The 25,144-nt window shown below is 44.5% G+C and overlaps 1 protein-coding gene across 3 annotated transcripts in view; it reads left to right on the top strand.

Annotated features, from left to right (window-relative positions):
* The first annotated feature begins 1,819 nt into the window (after window positions 1-1,819).
* The window catches only part of LOC140421113 (ras and Rab interactor 2-like), a 195,618-nt gene continuing 172,293 nt past the window's right edge, over window positions 1,820-25,144 (top strand). The window contains exon 1 of one of the 3 annotated variants that reach the window (XM_072505530.1): window positions 1,820-1,967. The gene's annotated coding sequence lies outside the window, so the exon portion shown is untranslated. The remainder of the gene's footprint in view (window positions 1,968-25,144) is intronic. The other 2 variants (XM_072505548.1, XM_072505522.1) reach the window with 2 other exon arrangements.

A 25,144-nucleotide genomic window follows, 5' to 3' on the forward strand; every position in this document is an offset into this window, starting at 1 on the left:
AAAGGGTGTGCCATTTATTTCATGAAAGCCATACTCACATGCAGGCGTTCTCATCTACATGTGCACATATGACATATATATCTTCATATTATACCTTTAAGGGAAATATCCCCCAAGATAAGAATAGTATTTCACATCATGTAATGTCAAATTTGAATTACGTAATGTACATTTACAAATGTTATGAGGAATATATTTGGGGACAATAGCGATAATAATAATAAAACAGCAGGACTTCCTCTCCAAACGACACCCACCCCAAATGTGAACAAGGAAAACTGTCTGTCAGTCCCTGCCTCTGTGGTTTGGACCATAGGAGGGCTCCTGAGGTAAATTCCAATTATTGCATTGCTGTATTTAAAAAAAAATGTTTTCCCCACACCCCTGCAAGTTACGAAATGTGTCTTATAAAGCACAACTTTATCGGCGCGATTCTCCGCTCCCGCGCCGGTTGGGAGAATCGCCAAATTTTCCCGCGACGCCGGTCCGACGCCCTCCCCGCGATTCTCTCAAGTGGCGAGAACGGCCCTGTCGAGTTCCGCGCGGCGCAGGCCGGAGAATCGCCCGTGACACCCAAAATGGCGATTCTCCGGCACCCCTGCTATTCTCAGGCCCGGATGGGCCGAGCGGCCAGCCCAAAACGGCGGGTTCCCCCCCGGCGCCGTCCACACCTGGTCGCTGCCGGCGGGAACAGCGCGGGATCGCTGGGGGGGCGACCTGCGGGGGGGGGGGGGGGGGGGGGAGGGGGGGAGGAGGGATCCTGCACTGGGGGGGGGCCTGAAATGGGGTGTGGCCTGCGATCGGTGCCCACCGATCGTCGGGCCGTCCTCTCTGAAGGAGGACCTCCTTTCTTCCGCAGCCCCGCAAGATCCGTCTGACATCTTCTTACGGGGCGGACTCGGAGAGGACGGCAACCATGCATGCGCGGGTGACGCCAGTTATGCGGTGCCAGCCGCGTCATGTATGCGGCGTCACCTATACGTGGCGCCAAGGCCTGGCACGCGTAAATGACACGGCACCGCTCCTAGCCCATTATCGGGCCCTGAATCGGTCGGGATAGGGGCCGTTTCACGCCGTCGTGAACCTCAACGGCATTCACGACAGCGCAAACACTCTGCCTCCATTTCAGAGAATCCCGCCCTATATTTCCAGAATGACATTTGGTGAAGGGGGGACTCCCTCATGATTTGTTTCTCAACGTCCAATCAAATTTCCAGAGTGGAGGGCAGCACGGTGGTGGTGGGTTAGCCCTGCTGCCTCACGGTGCCCAAGTCCCAGGTTCGATCCCGGCTCTGTGTCACTGTCCGTGTGGAGTTTGCACATTTTCACTGTGTTTGTGTAGGTTTTGCCCCCACAACCCAAAGATGTGCTGTGTAGGTGGATTGGCCACGCTAAATTGCCCCTTAGTTGGAAAAAATTAATTGCCTACTCTAAAAAAATTTTTAAACTTCCAGAGTGGACTGAGGAAGAAAATTAAGAAAGTTTGCTTCGGAAGAGTCCAGCGATTCCCGGATTTGCCCCTCTGTCGCAGCCAGTAAAGTAATGCGGTCATTATTATTTACAAATGCTGAACAAAGGTAAATCGCAGAAGTTGATAATTTTTACCAGTGCATGTGGAAAAATAAACTTCGACACACCAAGAGTTCTTTAAAAAAAACAAACGCACAATGTTTACAAACAGTCGGCATTCAGCAGCAGAGCCGGCGCCAGAACCATCCTCCCCCACTTTCCCAAGGAATTCACGTCATCTCCCAAAGTTTGAGCAAAGTTTACTTTTGTTTTTCTCTGTCTTTAAGATTGTGGTGGGTGCAGGGGCGCTTGCGCAGAGGCGAGTGCCGATCAAAGTCGGAAGGCTGGACTCTCAGGTCTGTGGACAGATGTCAGTGTGAGAGAGGGAAGGACGGAGGGAAAGAAGGAAGGAAGGAAGGAGGGGGGAAAAAGGGAGTGAAGCATCTCCTCGGGCACAGGTAAGTTCACCGAGCGGGACGTTGAATGGTTGTGTATGCTGAAGGCAGGAAGAGCCTTTGTTGCTTTGCAGTTGCCTTTTGTTTTGGTGTCCTGACATGGGGGTGAGCAGCTGTTTGGCTGAGTTCCGTCTCTCTCTCAGCCACATTTTACTTCATAAGCTTGACCGTGTTTTAAAGGCACAATCTGCCTCGATATGTTTCCCTGGAGACCAGCCGAGTGAGTGGACATTTAAGAGCCCTACAGTCTTGTCAGGGAAGAGCATGTCTGTGGTTGGAGTTGGGGGGGGGGGGGGGGGGGTTGGTGAGGGGGGTAATCTTGGGGGTTCCAGTTGGGAAGGTTCACCACTGATTCTATACTGTTGGGCTTGGGTGTTTGTTTGAAAGACGTTCTCCTTGCAGTCCACTTTGCTTTGATATAATGGTGGCGTTGGCAGTGTTGATTTCTCATTTGCAACCTCCTATTGTATGCAGTGCAGCTGAATTGAATTCAGTTGGAAAAGTTAACCTGGATTAAACATGCAAAATTGTACAATGCTCAGATTTTAATATTTCCCATCAAGGGGGAGAGATGAGATCTTTATGTTTGTTGAGGCTGATTCGTTTTCCACTATTCAACACCTCGATGTGTGCCACTTCCAAAATCAATTGGACTGTTGGATGCTGTTTATTACTGCTGGGGGTGTAGTGCAGTGCTGCTGCTGCACTCAAAATGCCAGGGTTTTCTGTTGTGAATCCTTTATCTTGCGTTGCAGAGAAAGATAAATCTCGAGTTGCTTCTGGATTTGGAGCTCTCTCCTATTGTCCTCTTCACTGCTATTTAAAATGATTAAGCTTCTCTGGGAGGGTGGGAGGAGGAATTAAAACTCTGGCTCAGATAAAGAAACAAAGACTCACATTTAACTGGGGATGCAGACAAAGGCTGAGGAATATCAAGTCTTTGACAGCAGGGATGAGACGCAGCCTATGATCTATTATGTAAGTTCCTGGAGTTGTGGTCACTTTATTAGCTCTGTTACTGTTGATAGATTAAAATGCCGCTTATTAATCAGCAATAAGTGTGTAACTGTCAGGATGACTTAGTCAGAAATGGGTGAAACTGAACAAGTTAAATGTAATAGGATTCCTGAATTGTGTGCACCCAACACACAATGGTGCCCTTGATGTTCTTGGTGACAAAGGATTGGAGTTGTAATGTAGTAGTGTGTGTGTGCAGATAGTTTTACATTTTTTTTTGTAATCTACATTCTCAGCCTTAGATACAGTGGTCACTGGGGCTGGAGTCTGAGAGAACCTCCTGCCAATTAACATCACATTTTATTGCCCAATCACGTTGCGTAGTGCAGGTAATAGCTCTGAGTGAAAAATATTTCCCTTAAATGTTCTGGCATTGCTTCTCAGCCCTTGTGTTGTGGTTTAATCTTGGAGGGGCTCTCTACTTCAAATCCCTATTGAAAAGTCAAGAGCGCTCAATCCCGTTTTTTAAACTTTTCCTCTTGATCTGCTTCTGTGGTGCAGTTGTGAATTTGTGAAGATTTTTTTTGCTTTGTCTCTGTAGCCCTCAATTGCAGCATTTTGTCTTGTCCTTTGCTTTAGAGTCCTGCAGACTACACACTTTATATGATGGTTTGTGCACCCAGGCAACTTGCTTTTATCACAAAAATATACTACATTAATTGTGATAACCCTCACGAGGACCACGCGTGATCACTCATTGATCTCCTCATGGAATACAAGTGATAACAGGCAGAGGCCCGTCCAGCTGGGACTTGTTATTGAGCCTTTTAAATCCTGTCCCAGACCAGGACTGGGTGTTCCTGTTAGTTCCGGGCTGGGACACTAGTGTCATATGCCATGGGTGCGGGTTTACTTTTGAGTTACAATAAATTTTGTTTAACCTTTATCTTCATGGCTCCTGGATTACTACACTCGCGACGAGGAGCAAGAACAGGATTTTGGCCATCCCTGTATAAAAAGAACCTCCGGTAAGAAGTGTATGAAGTGAACCCGGAAATGTTGTTATTTGGGAAACAAGCCCGATGATGAGGGTGTAAAGGATTGGCCCCAGTGTGCTGAAAGAATGCAGTATTTCTTTCATGCGAATGGCATAGAGGGTGACGACCGCCAGCTGCTAATCCTTTTGACCGCCTATGGAGCCCAGACATTTGGCATCATTAAGAGCCTGACTTACCCACCGACGCCGAATTCAAAAACTTTTACTGAGCTGGTAGACTTAATGGCGGAACTCTACGACCCGAGACAATCCATTATTATCCCGTGCTACAGGTTTAATAAATCCAGGAGAATCCCTAAAGAATCTGTAACGGAGTTCCTGACCAGGCTCGGGAAGCTGATTGAGCACTGTGGGCCATCCCTGCCAGAAATGCTACGGGACCGGTTGGTATGTGGGATAAACAATGCCACAAAGAAAGCTGCATGCAGAACCCACGCTTGATCTTAAAAGAGCTTTCCCTGGAAAATGCCGACAAAGGGACCCAGGAACTTCAAGGTTCAGTGGACGGCAGCATGCTCCGTGTCAGATAACCCTGCATCGGACAAACTGGGTCCCTTGTAGATAGCATCTGTGTGCCCCGTCCACCACCTGGCCACTACTCAGCCACGGCACGGATGGACATTTGCCGATGAACGCAAAACTCCAGGACTGTTGGAGAAGCTTCCCCAGAGGACCTAGGGAATTAGTCACGAGAGTGCTGAACCTGCGGCCGAAGGATACGCCAATGGCAAGCCTTTCATAATCGTCAATATGTGTAATGCCCAGGATAGAAGCCACCTCTGTCTCGGGCCTTGCCAATCCACCAGGCTGAACAGGACCAATTAATGCAGTTGAACTGCATCACAGCCCCAAAGCTGCCCCTATCAAAATTAAAATCCAGGTCAACGGTCACCCCTTGACGATGGAAGTGGGCACAGGAGCCGCTGTCTCCATTGTGGTGGAACAGACTTTCTGAGCCAGCATCACGCCCCCAATGCCTGCAGGACATCAGGGCCAGGCTAGCCACGTACACCGGGGAGGCACTACAAATCATAGAAAACACCGTGCCCCCCCCCGACCTCTCATGGGCAACGATTAGTCCGACTTCCCCTAATAGCCCTGCCAGCACCAGGACCCAGTCTTGGACGGCAGCAATTCTTCAGGATGCAAACCGATGGTCAATATTAAGTCATAGGGAAGTATCCCAAAGTATTTCAGCGTGCCTTGGCAAGATCAAAGGAGCAAGGGCAAAAATTTACTTGTACCCAGAGGCCCTTCCTAAATATTTCCGAGCATGACCGGTTCCCAATGCCTTGTTTACCAAGGTAGAGGCCAAACTTGGGCCTCTGGAGAACCTTGGCATAATATGCCCGGTACAGTTTGCAAAATGGGCTGTGCCAGTGGTTCCAGTACTAAAAGCCGACAAATTGGTCCACCATCCGGAGACTTTAAATTGACTGTCAGCAGAGCCTCCTGCCTTGACCAGTACCCCATGCCACGTATCGAAGATCTTGTTATGGGCCAGGATTTAGAGAACACCAAAGTATGTCATAGAGTTCACCTGACCTACAACTGTTTATAGATTTTGGTTATGAGGAGCACAAGGGCCTACTTTTCAGGTGTTATGCAACAAAGGCCTTAAGCACTTGTAATCAAAAACAAAGTTTATTCTACAAATATAAATACCCCACACAGCTACAATACTCTATATTTAACCCTTAATAACTTCCCTTTACTGTTTCACTCAAGTAACAACATCCATAAATCAGACAATCCCTTTTATCACAAAATAATAGGTTTGAATTCCTTCCAGAACACAGTTATTATTTGGAAAATATCAAGTGATCTGGAGACACCTTTTTAACCTGCAGAGAGAGAGAGAGAGAGACTCCAAGATCCTTGTCGTCTGAATACAGCTTCCAACTGTCTACACCAAAAGTAAAACTCAGAGCTACAAACAGCTTCCAGCTCAAACCGAAAGTAAAACCAGAGCCACCGCCCAGCTCCACCCACACAATGATATCACTGCAGCCATTTGAGAAGACAAACAGTTCTTAAAGGGACATTCCCATGACAATCTTATGCAAAGCTGGCTGGAGGCCACACGTTTACCAACTGGACATGAGCTATGTGAACCTCCCAGCTGGAGCTTGATGCAGCATCCAGGAAGTTCTTCACTAGCGACACCTGCAAGTGTTGTATGAATACACCTGCCTGCCTTTTGGAGACTCATCAACATGTGCCACTTTTCAGCTAGTAACGGAAAAATTCTTCAAGGGCTGCCTAAGGTGGCAATGTACCATGACAATGTATTTTATCACAGGTGCCATGGACAAAGAACACTTGGCAAACTTGGAGGAAGTCCGATGATAAAATGTTATTGAAAGTGAAGCCACATCTGCTATTGTTCAACATCTTGGTGCACTACCATCCCACAAGGCTGCTGCACAACATGTGATGCCACTCCTTATGGAGTAGGGGTAGTCCTCTCCCATCGGTGGAATGATGGCAGTGAGCGACCGATTGCATATGCATCGTGGATCCTGGCAGATGCAGAGCGATGATATGCACAACTTGAGAAAAAGGGTTTGGTGGTGATATTTGGAGTGAAGACATTACATCCATAGGTCTGCGGCCAACATTTTACATTAATCCTGGACCACAAAGCCCTGTTGGGCCTTGAGGAAAAGGTGATCCCACCCATCGCCTCAGCTCAGATTCAGCGCTGGGCATTCTTGTTGACAGACTATGCACACTCCTTCGAGCACCACCCAGGCCATGCACATAGTTAATGCTAATGCTCTGAGCTGTCGACTGTTATCGACAGTCTCGACCCCACCATCACGAATGGACAAAGTCATCATGACTTTAAATTTTATGGACCCTCTGGGAGTTCCTGTTAGTCCCGGGTTGGGACACTCATGTTATATGGCGTGGATGTGTCTTTACTTTTGAGTTTAAATTAATTTGGTTTAACCTTTATCTTTGTGTCTCCTGGCTTACTACGTTCATAATTTCATTTTAGATATATACTGCATAACATTTCAGATTTGACATTACAGTGGAATTTCTTTCAATATCTTACCTGCGGTCTGAGGTGCCTCACTACATGTTGCTGTTATATATACAGTTCATGTCAAACATTCTCCAGTGCGTACAACCCAGAGAATGGGCTTTTCATGTACAAACACGAGATAGGAGCAGAAGTAGACCAGATGGCCGTTCAACCCTACTCCACTATTCAGACGTTAAAATAGGTTTCAGCCTGTCGGGTATACCATGGCATGCTTCCATGAATCCAGCATGTGGGTAACTAATATAATAATAACCGTTTATTGTCATAAGTATGAAGTTACTGTGAAAAGCCCCTAGCCGTCATATTCCGGCACCTGTTCGGGTAAGCTGGTACGGGAATTGAACCCCCGCTGCTGGCCTTGTTCTGCATCACAAACCAGCTGTCTAGCCCACTGAGCTAAACCAGCAGATATATGCTACAAGGTGTGTAAGATTCCCCTGCCTTTTGGTATACCCTTTATTAATGTACCCTTTTACAATCTCATGAATGATCAGGAATTAATTTTTTTTTTCTTGCTGGCTGCCACTAGATTGTCATATGTACAGTGGCGAAAAACCATACATTTCTCAACATAAAAGATCACTGATGGCTATTAAGATGTGCAACATTGTTCTAGTTTGGTTCTGGCTGAGTAAGCTTCTTGTGATGGATCGAGGGGAGGGGGGAGGGAGAACTGTCCATTGTTCTACATCTTAATCATACCTGTGGACAAAACTCATGTTTCCTGCTGACTTAAACCATTCTTTCAAGCACAGTGAGCCTGAAAGGGAATTGGAAGCTAATGAAGTATGTGACTCACTTCTTCTTACCTCAGGTAATATATAATCTGCCAATTCCATTCTGAAGAGGTCTAGTGACTCCAGGTCAGATATTTTATTAATAACAGGACTGACGATGCCATGGGTCAGTGCAAATGAACAAAATAATGTTTATTTATGAAGGTTCATAATCTTAAATTACTGGTCCTCAGTTCAGGATATACGTTGCAACATTATGTATCGGAGTTGTTGTTAACAACTTTCGAATTTGGAGACTCAAGTCATTTATGTCTGAGGTAAACTGCAAAGGTTGAGCATGAAATGTGTTTCTATAACTCCAGTTCTTTTGTGGACTGGGCATCTAACTTGGAGGAATTGTAGTTTGGCTGCTTTCGGAGCCGCAAATATGCCATATTGTTACCTTGAGGGGATACTTGTTGGAGTTGTGACTTAAGACAGGCAGAATATATGTGCACCTAACCATGTTATACCTTTCCTCAATGTCCAGCATTAAAATCACTCTCTTGATGAGCACACAAAATATCACGAAAGAAATGTCATTGTAAAGAAAATGTGGGAGAATGTAATGCAACTAGTGTTATGGTAATAAGATCTGATGAAGGTACGTGGTCCTTATGTTAATGGAGGAAGTGGTGTTTCTCCAGCCAGTCGCAAATTACTTTGAAATTGAAACAAAATATAGATACACCACAGTCCAATGAAGTGTGTAGTCCAATTAAGTGTATTAGTGCCTTTCAAAGAAAGGTCAACAATCTGTTGGGGGACCAAGCAACATTGTGTAAGGCATGTAGTATCCTCTCATGAGGATTGAATGATATTTATTTGCATCCAGATCAAATAGGCGGTGCATTAGGTAGGTACTTGAAGTAAAGCTGGGAAAAACGTGCTACGATCAGAGAAAGGAAATAATAGTAAGCTAGAAAGAACAGTGGAAGAACATGTGGCAAGAAGAGATGGTTAGATGGCATGGGGGAAAGCCATGGTGGGATTGAAGACAAAGGCAAAGATATTAGACCATTTAACAGGTCAGAAGAAGCCAATGAAGCGTGTTGGGGCCAGAAGTGATGGAAATGCCCACCGCACAGTAAGAGGTGCAACACTTGCTGGAGAGCAGGTGGAGCAGTGCCTGATGAGAACAGTGGACCCAATTGACCACTGGTTGGGATCCCTCACTCACTGACCCAATGGAGCAAGAATAAATTGTCTCACATCAGTACCATTCACAGCAGAAGCACAGCTGTGGTAAGACATCACAAAATATTTTGTACTGATCTAATGAGTATAGTTCAATCGTAAGAGGTATGGTTAAGTCGTAAGTGGTGCAAAACCTATTAAAAGGATGGCATGGTGGCACAGTGGCTAACATTGCTGCCTCACAGCGCCAGGGACCTGGGTTTGATTCTGACCTTGGGTGACAGCCTGTATGGAGACTGCACATTTATCTGTGTCTGTAAATGTTTCGTCCGGGTGCTCCCACAGCCCAAAGATGTGCAGGTTTGATGGATTGGCCATGCTGAATTGTCCCTTAGTGTGCAAAGGTTACATGGGGTTACGGGGATGGGGTGGGGGAGTGGGCCCAGGTAGGGTGCTCTTTGAGGGGGCCGGTGCAGACTCGATGGGCCAAATGGTCTCCTTCTGCACTGCAGGTATTCTATGATTCTAATAGGAGAAAATGAACATCTACTTGCCTATTCTCTCCTAAATTTAAAAGCATGCCTTTAGCAGAAGGTTAAGAACATAAGAAATAGGAGCAGGCAAAGGCCATTTGTTCCTTCGAGCCTGCCCCCCGCCATTCAGTGGGATCATGGCTGAGCTACAACATCATATTCCTGTGCTATCCCCTCTCGTATCCTTCTTTTGTTTTTAATATATAGAAATCGATCGATCTCTGTTTTGAGGACATCGATTTGGAGGGGTAAAAGACCCAATACTTTTCCCTTTGCTGCATCGTGTCCTGCAACTATGCTCCACATAAAGCAATGAGTATTAGCCTCCTGAAAGAGGTCCAACACCACTGGAAATTGGTGTCAGATTGATACTGGCAGAGTTATTTTGACACTATGTGCCATTGTGGACTTAGACCACTTTCTGTGACTGTACTCCTGAAGTTTTAAGAACTTGTTTGATTTTACAGTCCTGGAAGCACTTTTGTGACCCAGTTCTGTTTTTACTGGCAGCAGATTTTCATCTCTCTTGCTCCATCTTACTTCATGTCAGTCTAATCTTAAATCTCATCCTGCCGTAAATGTTCTGCTGGCTGGTATTCTCATTTGAACTTTGTGACTTCACTGTCCAAAAGAAATAAAGCCTTGAAGCTTTGAAATCTCTATTACATCCCAACCATAATGCTGTAAATATGTTATTTGTGAATTTTTAAAAAAAAATCACACTTGTCTTCGATCAGCTTCTGATGCTGGCTTCCAAAGTTGTCATCAGCCATGCTCCTGCAGGCTTGACAGAGCGATGAAATCAGATTCATGTGGCAAAGAATAAACTCTTCAGGGCAGACATAATATGGCTGCAAAAAAGGTGTTTTCCTTCATTGTTGGAAGATGATGAGAATTCGAGAGGTCGGGATGTGGCACAGTGGTTAGCACTGGGACTGCGGCGCTGAGGACCCAGGTTCGAATCCCGGCCCTGGGTCACTGTCCGTGTGGAGTTTGCACGTTCTCCCCATGTCTGCGTGGGCTTCACCCCCACAACCCAAAGATGTGCAGATCAGTTGGATTGGCGACGCTAAATTGCCCCTTAATTGGAAAAAATAATAACAATTGGGTACTCTAAATTTATAAAGAAAAAGATAATGAGAATTCGAAAAGGAGATCTTCAAGATCTGATACCCTTCTAACTGCCTAGATTTTCATAATTTCTGTTTTTGTTTTTATTTTATCTCTGCAGGTTTTATTATTTATTATAATTTTCCATGTTTTTTTTGCCTGTTATCTTTTCATTTGTTCACACTACTTTTCTTATTTTTCCTTCTTTGTTTATCTGGTTTAGCTTTTAGTGTGATGTATTGGCCATCAATGTGCATGGATGCATCGTGCTGTATACGCTGCACTTCAATACAGCACATGTGCGTACAGATCAAAAAAAAGTTTTTTGGGGGATCCTATTTGTTTCCCACTGATTTTTTCCACCTTTTTTTCCTTTACTTGAGAAATGAAACCTGAAACAGGTGGATTTTTGAATTGGCAATAAAGTGGGCATTAACCATTAGTTCACCACTGAAGAATTTCACCATGTTGTGCAGTAGCACTGTGATATGGGTGTGTTCTAATGCACCAAATTGAGCACAAGACCTTGTTTTGATTACTGTCAAACAGTTTACTCAGCTTTTCAATGGAGTACACGACAGACTTCAAAAGTACACGTCGCTGTTGTTTGACAAAGCCGCACAGCTAATGGGATAGGTATTCTCATCTTGCAGGACTCTCGTCCACCATACTTATTGATTCTTAGAATTCCTACTGTGCAGGAGGAGACCATTTGGCCCATTGAGTCTGCACCGACCCTCCGAAAAGGCACCCTACCTAGGCGCATTCCCTCCCCCGATCCCCGTGACTCCATAATCCCACCTAACCTGCACATCTTTGGACACAAAGGGACAATTTAGCATGACCAATCCGCCTAACCTGCACATCTTTGGACACTAAGGGGCAATTTACCATGGTCAAACCACCTAACCTGCACATCTTTGGACTCGCAGATATGAGGAGAATGTATAAACTCCACACAGTCACCCAAGGCCGGAATTGAACCCGGGTCCCTGCTGCTATGAGGCAGCAGTGCTAACCACTGTGCCACCGTGACTGATCTGCCCCGCACTTTTCTGGGCTTTATTTTTGCTGTGACTTCATTTGTCAGGTGATTAAGCCTTTCACCGAGTTGTTGCTCAAAAGAAAACAGCAGCAAAGGCTTAGATAGTTCTTGCTTCCTCATTGGCATTTGACAAATCAACTATTGATGATTAAGTTTCACAATTGTAGCAGTAGGTTTGCTGTCTTGCTATGAAGTGGTGATGTTAGGTAGTGTTACTGCTGACCTTGGATGGAAGAGATGGATGACTAAAGGGGTGTTCAGGGACAAGATGTGCCTGTCAGGGACGTGTATAAAGCCATAATCCCTTTGTGTAAGGATGATTGAACATTACTATTGTTTGCTCACATATTGTTTTTTTATATAGTAAAAGATGATACTTGCCCATGCTATCATTTTCCAGTAACCCCTGTGGGGACAAAGCCTGAATGTAATCGTTTGTCATGGCTGATTAAAGAGGAGATGTGGTATAGGTTGCTTAAGGAAGTGATTGCAAAAAACAAGCACAATTCTCCAAGCAATGCAGGATTCACTGCATGAAATTTCTTTCTAAAATTGACAGAAAATAAAGTAAAACTTATAGTTTTCGCTAATGTAGGGCTTGTTTTCAAATAAGAGCATTACATTTGTAAACACAGAATTGTTTATACGTTAAAAATGCTTGAAGCGTCAAAAGCTACCCATTTCCAATGGTACACTATTGATTTCCCTCCCCACGCAGTAGCTTTTTCATCAGCTTCCACCTAACAGCTCCGTTCTTTCATCTTCTTAGAACATAGAATTCCTACAGTACAGAAGGAGGCCCTTCGGTCGATCAAGTCTGCACCGACCCTCTTAAAGAGCACCCGACCTATGCCGACTCACCTGTCCTATCCCCTTAAACCACCTAACCTGCACATCTTTGGGCATGAAGGGGCAATTTTGCATGGCCAATCCATCCAATCTCCACATCTTTGGAATGTGGGAGGAAACCAGAGCACCCGAGAAAACCCACACTGTAGAGACTCTATGATTTTCTATTTCTACATAGTACGTTTCATGACCACCAGATACCTCAAAGTCCTTTACAGCCAATTAAGTACTTTTGAACTATAGTCACTACTGCATTGTAGGAAAGGTGGCAACCAATATGCTCATACCTACACGAACAGCAATGTGATAATGACCATATAATTTGCTTCTTGTGATGTTGACTGAGGGATGAATGTTGGTCAGGACAAGATGGATAGCTCTCCTGCTCTTCTTAAACATAGTCCCACTTTAGTCATGGGAGAGGCACAAGATTAGGAACTTTGCAGAAGTTAGAATGTTTAAGAAGCTACCAAACAACTTAATTCTATTTTTAAAGAAAGATAATTAAACCGTCTATGTCAGGAGAAATATATATGTATATGTCAAAAAGCAATGTCAGGATTAAGGTATATGATTGTACAAGCATATATATTTCATCATCCCTAAACTCTTACTGTGACATATGCACACATTAGGATTGTGTATGATAATACAACCAGTGAAAAGCTTCCTATAATATCTGATTTCCACAATCAGTATTTTACTCCAAACATGCATCTGGTAGAGGTGTATTATGCATTTTAACATTATGCGTTGCTGTAAGCCTCTTTGAAGAATTGTAAATTAAAAGTAATTTTCTTTCTGAGGTATTAACTTCGAATTGATTGAAGCTGTGCAAATGTTTTTTTCCTGTTTTGTTTTACTTCAAATAAACTTTCTAGATTGGTCAAAGTCCACTTGACCCTAAATTTAAATAGCTTCTGGATTTTTTTAATTGTAAAAGTATAGGTCCCAGAGAAAATCAAAGTTCAGTGTGTTATCCAGAAAAGTAATGGCTTACAGCATTAGCAAGAGAGTCAAAGGATGCCCCCACACTCTTAGCCTGGGCACATCCTCCGCAGACATCTGGAATGAATCTTATTTAAACAGCAATGTTACTTGTCTGGAGCAGGATGGTACTGTAACCTGTCTGATTTCTGTTATATATGAAGATAGTTACAGAGAAGAGTGAAGTATGGCAGACTGTCTTGGTCATTTGGTCTGAGTTTCATAATTTCCATCAGCCAGTTAATAATATGTGTACAATTTGATCTCCAAAACAAATTGCAAGAATTACTTTTACAAGTGCAGTATTTTATTTCTTCCATCTACCTCCATTTGTATTTATATATATATATATCTGCCTTTTGTAACCATCTAGAAATTTTTAGTATGCTCTTGTCACAGGCAGGTGATAAACTAATAAATCAAACTTTCTAGCCAACATTTCCCAAGGTCTTTGTCATACCTGAAACCCTAAAGATATTCAGAGGCAATTTGGTCCACTAGAAAAGAAGCTGGCAGACATAGCGAGAAACAAAATTAGTTTCACCGCCTTGGGAACTCTTCCCTTAAGCCTGAACCTTGAACTTTTTGAAGTATTTATTCAGTTTTCCCATAAAAGATACAATTGTCACTGCCTCAAACACTCCCTTTTGACAAAACATTCCATCCTCCAATAATCACCTAACCCCTCTCCTCGCTCTTTGACAATTTCGTACTGATGACCCCTCATCACTTGTTGCCCACAGAGTGGAGGTAAATGTGTGTCCTTTTTCACTCTACGATAATCTATAAAGCATCTATATCATCTTCTTTAGCTTTCTCTTCTCTAATGGAAATAGTCCTAACATCTCCAGTCTCTCTACATTAACTATGATACCCTACTTGGCGAATCCACACCATACTCTCTTTAATTTCACTGACTTTTTAATAATGGTGCATTCAAAGTGACACACATTAGTCTATGGACTGTTTCATATAAATTTGTTACTTCTGTTACACCTTTAATGGCTTTATCTATCTCCTTGCAGTTTTGGGGAACTACAATATATAATTGACTGCACGTCAATAACCTTCAGTATCTTGCCATGTTTACACTGATTCCTTATTCGTCCTCCTTAAATTTACCATCCCACATTTTACCTTTCAAATTACATCTTCCACCTATCTGTCTAATCCCCTAACCTGTCTGACATCTTGAAGTCTTTTACAATCCTTCCAGCTGTTTGCCATTGTAAATTTCCTATATTTTGTGGGCTCAGATAATAATTCACGCTATGCCTATTCCAAATCTTCCATATGTATCAGTAACAAAAGTGCACCCAGTACTGTTCCCTGGGATACACTTGACTCTAAATCCCATTTTCCCCAAAGCTTTGTTTCCACTCCATCCCCCAACTTCTTACACATGTTGCTAACTTCCTCTTGTGTTGGAGGTCGAAACATTTCTCATGTTTTTAATGAAGTGCTTTGTATATAACAGCTTCTGAAAATCTGTTATCTAAAATATTCATTTTATGCAATCTATCATCCCTTCAAACAAAATTCTGTTAAATGTGTCAAACATAACCTGCCTTTACCAAACCAGTTCTGCCTGTCTTCAAATAACCCACAGATATCCAAGTGCTTACTGATTTTATCTTGAGTTTCCCATAACTGACGTTTAGCGTATTTATCTTATCTCTAGTGTAATTGTCCAATTTGCATTCTAAAAGGGATTGTAAAATTGTTGCCAGGGTTTCTGCTCTCTCTTCTCTGACTTCATTCCAGTCTTGGATAGTTGATATCGGGCTCTAGTGACTTATTCACATCAAATTCTGCAAACCTATTTTTAGAGGCAGTATCTGTTCTATTGACATTGTTCCTTATCCTTCTTGAAGTAAATCTACATTCTCAGTTCCAGCACCATTTGTCAAAATTGATGCAAAATATTTATTGAATAACATTACCAATAATTCAGTCTCGACAGTTGGCCTCCCATCTTCAGCCATGAGAATGCAGTTTTGCCCTTTGTCTGACTATTCTTCTAGTTTCTAAATATCTATAAAGTGTATTACCTCTCAGGCCATGTAATCTCCGTCATCACCTCCCCACCTTCTGTATCCTTCCTCTTTTCTTTCGTATTGCTGTTTCCCAATTCTATGCCTTTTCAGGTTAGGTATAATCTCTTCACTATCCACATGCTATTCTTTGCGTACTTCACTTTGTGCATTGCAGGGTTACCTGTATACTTATTTTGAACTGCCAATATTGAATTTGAAGATTCCCTTCCACCTGTTTGCTAATTTCACCAACCAGCCCACTTGAGTCAGCTGCTTTCTTATCTCGCTGAACTTTGCCTTTCTCCAGTTGAGCACCCTTATCTTTGACCCCTTATTTCTCTTTTCCTCCTTGCCTTGAAGTTCAGCTGTAATCCTTGTTCTCCAGTTTTTCGCCCACACATTGGCTATTCATCCCACTTTGTTTCCCAGTGTTAAATTAAACAATGCTTCCTTCCTTGTTGGGCTAGAAGCAGTCACAGGGGCAAGTTGAAAAGTGCTCCCTGCTTTTAACACAGGAGGTAAGATCTGTAAAAAAAAAAAGAAAGATCTGTTGGAGCTGCAATGTTGTGTTATCATTGTTTTAGGTCTTGCACATTCTGCTGCTTTAAAATCTTGGATTGAAATTCTGTGGATCAGCATCCTTTCCCAATATCCACAGGGATCTTCGTTGGAATAGTTCAGTCACCAGCCAGAGCAGGCTGGAGTACTTGACTGCTATTCAATTTACTTGCCTTTTGGATTTGAAGAGCTGTTTTGTGTCTCCTGCCTGCGATTTGCAATGGATCAGGTCCCTCTCCTTTCCCTTGCCAGTCCCTCTCTCCCAAAACCACCCTTCTCTCTCGCCCTGCCCCATCTAAGTATGCCATGTCTAGAAAAATCATAACTGTATAAAAACAGTAAGAAGTCTTACAACACCAGGTTAAAGTCCCAACAGGTTTGTTTCAAATCACTAGGTTTCGCAGCTCCTACCTTCACCTGAGGAAGGAGCTGTGCTCCGAAAGCTAGTGATTTGAAACAAACCTGTTGGACTTTAACCTGGTGTTGTCAGACTTCTTACTATGCCCAACGCCAGTCCAACGCCGGCATCTCCACATCATGTATAAAAACAGTTACCAACAAATGGAGGAAGTGATGGAATAATTTGACAGTGGCGCTGAGCAGTTGCCTGCAAAGGAGTTCCTTTTTGTTTTGTTTTTAACAGCATGCATTGCTGGGTGTTGTCTTAAATTGGAACTCCAGGACAGTTTGACCCAGATTATTGTAGTTAATAATCTACAACCTATGGTTTCAAGGTACTAAACTTTGAACCTATCACTACTACATGGAGACTTTGACCAGTTCTAGGCTTACCATTAGATCAGGTTTGAAATAATTAAAGCAACTTCTTTTATTTTGTAATTGATGTTGAAGCAAGGTAGCCACATTCAAGTGGCGAGATTCTTTTTTTGACTCAGAGCCATTCTCACCTACAGATATTGAGGCTGTTCCACAGGAGTGTTGGTGCAGATTCCATGGGCCGAATGTCCTCCTTCTGCACTGTAGGGATTCTTGATTCTCTGATATTGTGAGACTGCCTCAGCTTGGAGTGTTAACATTTTGAAGAATGGGTTTCTTTTGTAATCAAGATTTACTTTCCTGCTTCTCACTTCTTTAATCCTTGTCTTTTTATTCCCTGTACATTGTCCTCACTTGGGTTTGGAAAGGGTTTTCACTTGTCATTCTGTGTGCCAACATTAGACAGAAAATAAAGGTGAAGGTCGGCTCCCGTGTACCACCATCACCGCACTGTGCCATCTCCCTCACCCTCTACCTTGTTTACTAAGTTGCAATTAATCTTCAAATCTGTTACGGCCAGATCCCCCGTTCAGATTTTCCACTAAAAATAAAATAGCCACTGTATGTATGATGTCTGTGCAGTTCCTCGCTTTTTCATACCCCCTTCCACCATCCACCCATTTGTTTTAGAAATCTGACTTGGGTCTAGATATTGGATGGTACATCACTTGCTTTATTGGGTGAGAAGTGGGCTCTGAAGGGTACGTAAAGCCAGTGGGTGAGAGAACTACAGAGAGATAGCCAGAGTACCTGTCTGAAACTAGTTTTGGCCCATTTGCCTGTCCACTGGAGGCTTAAAAAGTGTTTTGAGCCCCATTCAGGAATTGGATTGTGACTGATAGTAATGTACGCTGTACATAGTCATTATGACGCTGAAGAGGCCATTTGGCCCATTGAGTCCGTGCCAGCTCTCCATAATGCAGCTAACCCCCCCCCCCCCAACCCAACCCAACCTCGATAACCCTGCGAGTTTATTTTCTTCAAGCGTCCATACAATTTTCTTTTGAAATCATCGGGCTCGATTCAACTAAACGTGTGTTTCCCGGTGCTTGCATGTATAAGGGGCCTCAGCGGGGAATATGCGGCCGAGGCCGCACATAGCCCTATTTTGTACACTGGAGTGCTCTGCTCGCCTGAACTCCCCAGTGTAACGAGAGATCGGGGCCCCATCACGCATGTGTCAAAAAAGGCCAGCGTGGAACCTTGGCAGTGCCAACCTGGCTGTGCCCATGCCAGCTGGCAATGCCACCTGGACACCTTGGCAGTGCCAGGCTGACACCCAGGTGGCACTGCCAGGGTGCCAGGCTGGCACTGCCAAGGTGTACCCAGGTGGCAGCAGCAGTGCCAGGGCACCACCGTGCTCAAAGGGCATGCAGCTGGGGGCCTCCAATCCCCTGGGAGACCCCCACGAGTGCCGTGCCGTCTGGTCCCCGTGTGTAAGGACCAGTGTTGAACGGCGCTTGCCCGAGGTCTCCAAGGTGAAGGGGATGAATCCCAAAGCCTCAGGTACCTTGGGAATCTGCACATTAGAATGAGGCTTACTGCCTCGCTCTAATATGAAGATCTGCCAAAATGTGATCCCACCCACGATTGATGGGATATACATAGCACCTGAGGTGTTGCGAGCCGGTAGACCTTGGGAGCAGGGTCTCCCTGCTTTTATCGGCCATCCACAAGGATCTGTTTTGGGGCCACTGCTGTTTGTTATTTTTATAAATGACCTGGAGGAGGGCGTAGAAGTAAATTTGTAGATGACACTAAAGTCGGTGGAGTTGTGGACAGTGCGGAAGGATGTTACAAGTTACAGAGGGACATAGATAAGCTGCAGCGCTGGGCTGAGAGGTGGCAAGTGGAGTTTAATGCAGAAAAGTGTGAGGTGATTCATTTTGGAAGGAATAACAGGACAACAGCGTACTGGGCTTATGGTAAGATTCTTGGCAGTGTGGATGAGCAGAGAGGTCTCGGTGTCCATGTACATAGATCCCTGAAGGTTGCCACTCAGGTTGAGAGGGTTGTTAAGAAGGCATACGGAGTGTTAGCTTTTATTGGTAGAGGGATTGAGTTTCGGAGCCACGAGGTCATGTTGCAGCTGTACAAAACTCTGGTGCGGCCGCATTTGGAGTATTGCGTGCAATTCTGGTCGTCGCATTCTAGGAAGGATGTGGAAGCATTGGAAAGGGTGCAGAGGAGATTTACCAGAATGTTGCCTGGTATGGAGGGAAGATCTTATGAGGAAAGGCTGAGGGACTTGAGGCTGTTTTCGTTAGAGAGAAGAAGGTTAAGAGGTGACTTAATTGAGGCATACAAGATGATCAGAGGATTGGATAGAGTGGACAGTGAGAGCCTTTTTCCTCGGATGGTGATGTCTAGCATGAGGGGACATAGCTTTAAATTGAGGGGAGATAGATATAAGACAGATGTCAGAGGTAGGTTCTTTACTCAGAGCGTAGTAAGGGTCTGGAATGCCCTGCCTGCAACAGTAGTGGACTCGCCAACACTAAGGGTATTCAAATGGTCATTAGATAGACATATGGACGATAAGGGACTAGTGTAGATGGGCTTTAGAGTTATTTCACAGGTCGGCACAACATCGAGGGCCGAAGGGCCTGTACTGCGCTGTAATGTTCTATGTTCTATGCTGCGCTGCGCCGAGCTGATTTTCAGGCGCAATGTGGCCGTTGGAACGCACCCAGCGTCTCCGCATTCACCACTCTCCAGGTTACTACCACGTGCTGTGTAAGAGATGTCCTTCAGCACAGCTCCTGGATCTCTTGCCCAGAACCTTAAATCTGCACCCTCTCAAGGACTTCCACACCATTCCTAAAAGTGTGGTGACCAGAACTGGATGCGGTTTCGCCAGAGCTTTTTAAAGGTTCAATAAAGGTTGACATTTGGCACCTGCAAAGTGATGTCTACGTAGTCAATGGCACCCTGCACCATGAGGGAAGCCAGCAATCCTAAAGAAGCTGAGGGCTCACTCCATCTGTTTGTCTCTGGCTAGAGAGAATGATAAGTAGTCGGCTGTATTTGAACAGAGAGCCTTGATGACTTTTCTTCTGCAATAGTGGACAACAAAATGTGAGATGTTGTGAATATCTCCAGCTCCTTCCGTCATCCTCCAATATATACATGTGTCCGGTCTGATTCTACCTGCTGGCGGGAGGCTATAGCTGTCCCTACATGCGTGGTCATTGTCTATATACTATGTACATATATACATTGATACAACTATGTACAATTATAGGCCAATATGCCTGTATGCATATCACCACAGCTTTTATGGCTGCTGCCAGGTTTCAGGGAGAATGCTCTCATTTTCTGTCAGAAACAGAAAAATCAGCAATATCTCCACACCATTCCTTGCACCTTGAAGCTGTGGTGATCTGCATGTGCACACAAATAGATATAGTTGTATATCAGTGCACATAGTATTGATATGACCTCCGACCAGCAGGTGGCATCAGACACCCATCACGTGACTGGAGACACCTGCCAGTTGGTAGTAGACATATGAGAGGATAGTCGCTCTTAGAGCTAGTTCCAGGAGAATTCACTGAATTAATTCAGTAGCCATTGTCTGTATAATGATCTGTTAGTAATCTCTACAGTAATCCGCGTGTGTGTTAATAAAATTATCTTTCTAGTTAATGAACTAGGTGTTCTGTGTACCTCATTATAATGGTTGGATCACAGAACACAACAGAAGAAACTACACAAAGTACCAAATTTGGTACAATCATAAAATCAACCAGCTATTAACCTGTAAGTAATTGATAATCACCTGAACTAGCGCTGGTTCAGGACCTTCCCTGCTGCTGAACACATGTTCATTTGTAATGATTTGAGAAGGCATTGGCTGGAGTGTTTGGCTTTGAAATGTCAAGAAATGCACAAAGCACTGAGAGGAAGCTCACCAATTAACTTCACAGTAGCACAGCAGTTAGCACAGTTGCTTCACAGCTCCAGGGTCCCAGGTTTGATTCCCGGCTTGGGTGACTATCTATGCGGAGTCTGCACTTTCTCCCTGTGCCTGCGTGGGTTTCCTCCGGGTGCTCCGGTTTCCTCCCACAGTCCAAAGATGTGCAGGTTAGGTGGATTGGCCATGCTAAATTGTCCTTCGTGTCCAAAAAGGTTAGGTGGAGTTACTGGGTTATGGGGATAGGGTGGAGGTGTGGGGTGCTCTTTCCAAGGGCCGGTGCAGACTCGATACACCGAATGGCCTCCTTCTGCACTGTAAAGTCTACGATTCTATTAAATAGATAAAACCATGTTCTTTGGAAAAGGCAAGGTCCTAAATTGTTCGGTTAAGGTTTTTGACCGTTTCTTCCTACCATTTTCCTTTTCTTCTATTTTGCTCTTGAATCTTGAAGACAGTGATCAAATGTAGTTGCATAGGTGTCACTGGGTACTTCAGTACCTTGTTCAAGTAGTCCATCGTATGTGAGCTTGGATCTTGAATGCTGGTCACCCACAAAATGGAAGCATGTCCTCTCTTTGACAATTCCCACTCATCCACACGCTTTCCTGCAGACCCCTAGAGGGTGACTGATGAAAGAAAGAACCTATATTTATATGTAACATCATTCATAAATGTTAGGATTTCCTAACATTCTTCACAACCAATTAATAACTTTTGAGACATAGGGCGCGATTTAACGGAAAAAATGGAGTCCTGTTTTGGGCGCGCTAGTGGGGTGTGTCTTGGCACCTGTAGTGCCGAGAACGATCCCGCTATCAAACGGGGCTCTGTTTTTTTCCCCGCCCTTGGCAAGGAATCCCCCGCTGAAGCTGCACTTACCTTTATTTCCTGCACTGACAAGATCAGCTCATCAGTATTGGAAGAGATGGGAGTGCCATTTTTAAATGCCTCTCCAATCTTTGGACCCCCACTGCGGTCTCTGGATCCCCAACGCACCAGTCTACCTGTTAGGGTCCTTGGGCAGGGGGGGGGGCCTCATTCCACCTCATAAGGGCAGGGCAGTCCCACGCCCGATCCCTGACTTGCCAGGGTGACAATGTCAAGATGCCTGGGTACCAGCAGGAGTGCCAGGGTACCACCCTGCCCAGAGCTCGACCATCTGGGGACCTCCGATGGCCTGGGAGACCCCCAGGTGCTGTTACGTCTGGTCCATGTTTATGTGGACCATTGCTAAACACCATGGCGAGGTCTCCAAGTCATGGGCGTTTGATCCTGGGCCTTGAGAGAATTTGTGCCAACATATTTTAAGTGAGCCCAAGTGCTCACTTGAATATGCAAATCTGGATCACGGCGGTGAGGGCGAGATCCAGATCGTGAAGTCTCGTGAGATCTTGTTAGAGCGTCCTGAGCGTCTCAAATCTCACGAGAGGCCTCTCACAAAATTTAACGTCCTCGTCGTGTCATGGAGTCAGGGCCCATAGTCATTGTTGGCTCCAAAGTGACACTGCTGGCATCAAATCAGCATTATATTCTGATTGATGTCACTCTCTGACTGTTCTGCGTGCTTCCGACAGTGGGCTTCACCTCTAAGGTTTCTAATGTGATCCGTCTCTCAAATATACACAGTGAATGCCATTTTGGAGTGCTAAGGGCACTTTTAAGCCAGGATATGGGTGCCAACCAGCCCCATTGTTTCATCTAATGTCTTGTACTTCAGTCTCATCTGAATTGCGATTTCTTTTTTTTAAAAACAAAATTCTTATTGCCTATATTGATTACCCTGTGTAATGAAAGGGGGAACAGTATGAATTTCTTTTGTGGTATTGCGCTCAAATACACTGGAAAGCCTACATTTTTATTGACAAAAGCCCTGTGGAGAGGTCACAGATGGCATCAGACCAATTGTGCTTTGGTATCTGAAAAATAACATGGAACAATAATGAATGCCATTCACTCACTAATTGTATGCAGTTTTGACAACAGTCTGAGATTAAATCTCTGTTAGTATCCTTGGTCTCACATTTTATCCCAATGTGAGCGCCCAACGTCATTTTCATATCATCACCAAGACCGCCTATTTGCATCTCCGTAACTTAATGCCTATCTCAGCTCACCTAATGCTGACCATTTAATGCCAAACATCTTCAGCTGCTTCATCAATGCTCTCCCTTCTATCATAAGGTCAGAAGTGGGGATGTTCACTGATGACTGCACATGCACAATGTTCAGCACCATTCGCGACGTTCAGATAATGAAGCAGTCCATGTCCAAATGCAGCAAAACCTGGACAATATCCAGACTTGGGCTGACAAGTGGCAAGTTACATTCGTGCCACAAGTGCCAGGCATTGACCATCGCCTACCACCACCCCTTGACATTCAATGGTAAGACCATCACTGAATCCCCCACAGTCAACATCTTGGGGTTGTCATTGATCAGAAACTGAGCTGGACTAGTCATATTTATACTGTGGCTACCAGGGCAGGTCAAACAAAGGCTAAGAATCTAATGGTGAGTAGCTCATCTCCTGACCCCCAAAGCTTGTCCACCATCTACAAGGCACAAGCCAGGAGTGTAATGGAATACTCTCCACTTGCCTGGATGAGTGCAGCTCCAACAACACTCAAGAAACTCTACACCATCGAGGACAAAGCAGCCCGCTTGATTGCTACCCTTTCCACAAACATTCAAACCCTCCACCACTGACGAACAGTGGCAGCCGTGTGCACCATCTACAAGATGCACTGCAGTAACTCACCAAGGTTCCTTTGCACCTTCCAAACCCACAACCACAACCATCTAGAAGGATAAGAGAAGCAGATACCTGGGAACCCCACCACCTGGAGGTTCCCCTCCAAGCCGCTCACTACGCTGACTTGGAAACATATCATAGTTCCTTCACTGTCGCTGGGGCAACATCCTGGAACACCCTCCCTCACAGCACAGTGGGTATGCCTGCACCTTGAGGACTGCAGGTGTTCAAGAAGGCAACTCACCACCACCTTCTGAAGGGCAACTAGGGATGGGCAACAAATGTTGGCCTAACCAGCGACACCAACACACCCCGTAAATCCTGTTTCATCCTTGGCAGCACAGTAGCATAGTGGTTAGCACAGTTGCTTCACAGCTCCAGGGTCCCAGGTTCGATTCCCGGCTTGGATCACTATCTGTGTGGAGTCTGCACGTTCTTCCGTGTGCTCCGGTTTCCTCCCACAATCGAAAGATGTGCGGGTTAGGTGGATTGGCCATGCTAAATTGCCCTTAGTGTCCAAAAAAGGTTAAGTGGCGGTTACTGGCTTATAGGGATAGGGTCGAGACGTGGTCTTGAGGAGGGTGCTTTTTGTAAGGGCCGCAGACTCGATGGGCCGAATGGTCTCCTTCTGCACTAATGATTTTATGATCCCTAGTGCTCACTGACCTACATTAGCGCCGGGTCAAGCAATGTCTTAATTTTTTTTTTAAATCTCATCCTTGTTTTCAAATCCCTCCATGGCTTTGTCTAGCTCTGTGACCTCATCCAGCTCTAAAACCCTCCAGGATATGTGTTTCTCTAAATCTGGCCTCTTGATCATCCCCAATTTTAATTGCTTCCTCCACTGACGATCGCGCCTTCAGTTGCATCGGCCCCAAACTCTGGAATACTGCATCCTCCCTCTGTCCCTCCGCCCGTCTACCTCACGTTCCTTTCCTCCTAAAAGGTGCCCTTTAAAAACTGCCTCATTGACCAAAACTTTGGTCACTTGATCTGATTTGTTCGTATGTGACTCAGTGTCATATTATAAAGCTGCTATATAGATATGTTATTGCTGGGGATAAATTGTGTTCTGGTATTTTGAGAAAATGGTCATCAAGGAAGTGTGTGTGTGTACTATGATGAGGGAATCCTGGAATAATGCAGTACATATGGAGATGTGGGCCAGCACTATTCAATTATCCCTAACCTCTCTACCCCTCCCCACTCTTTTCCCCATAACTCTGTAATTAATTTCCCTTCAAGTATTCATACAATTATCTTTTGAAAATTCTAGAATCTGCTTCCACTGTCCTTGCACTCAGAAAATACTGTTTATATTACAAATGTTGTCACATTTAAGATAGCCAGCTATTCCAGAGTCGAGATTAAAGCTGGATATTGGAAGCAACATGGTGCCCAGAACACTTTCTGCAATTTGGCTCACAAAACCTCAGTGCAATTAATGCATTTTCATCAAAAGTCTATCATCCATGCAATGTTTTTGCTGACCTGCTCAACCAGTACCAAAAATGTAAAGATGGTTCAGAAGGTTCTAGGTAGCCCAGGATGGCTGTAACTAGTGTTGGTGCCCTTTCTGACAGGCAAGATACTAATTAAGCTTGCTGCCACGCAATGCATCTTTCATACATA

The sequence above is a fragment of the Scyliorhinus torazame genome, chromosome 1 (assembly GCF_047496885.1).
Source record: "Scyliorhinus torazame isolate Kashiwa2021f chromosome 1, sScyTor2.1, whole genome shotgun sequence".
Classification (NCBI taxonomy): Eukaryota; Metazoa; Chordata; class Chondrichthyes; order Carcharhiniformes; family Scyliorhinidae; genus Scyliorhinus; species Scyliorhinus torazame.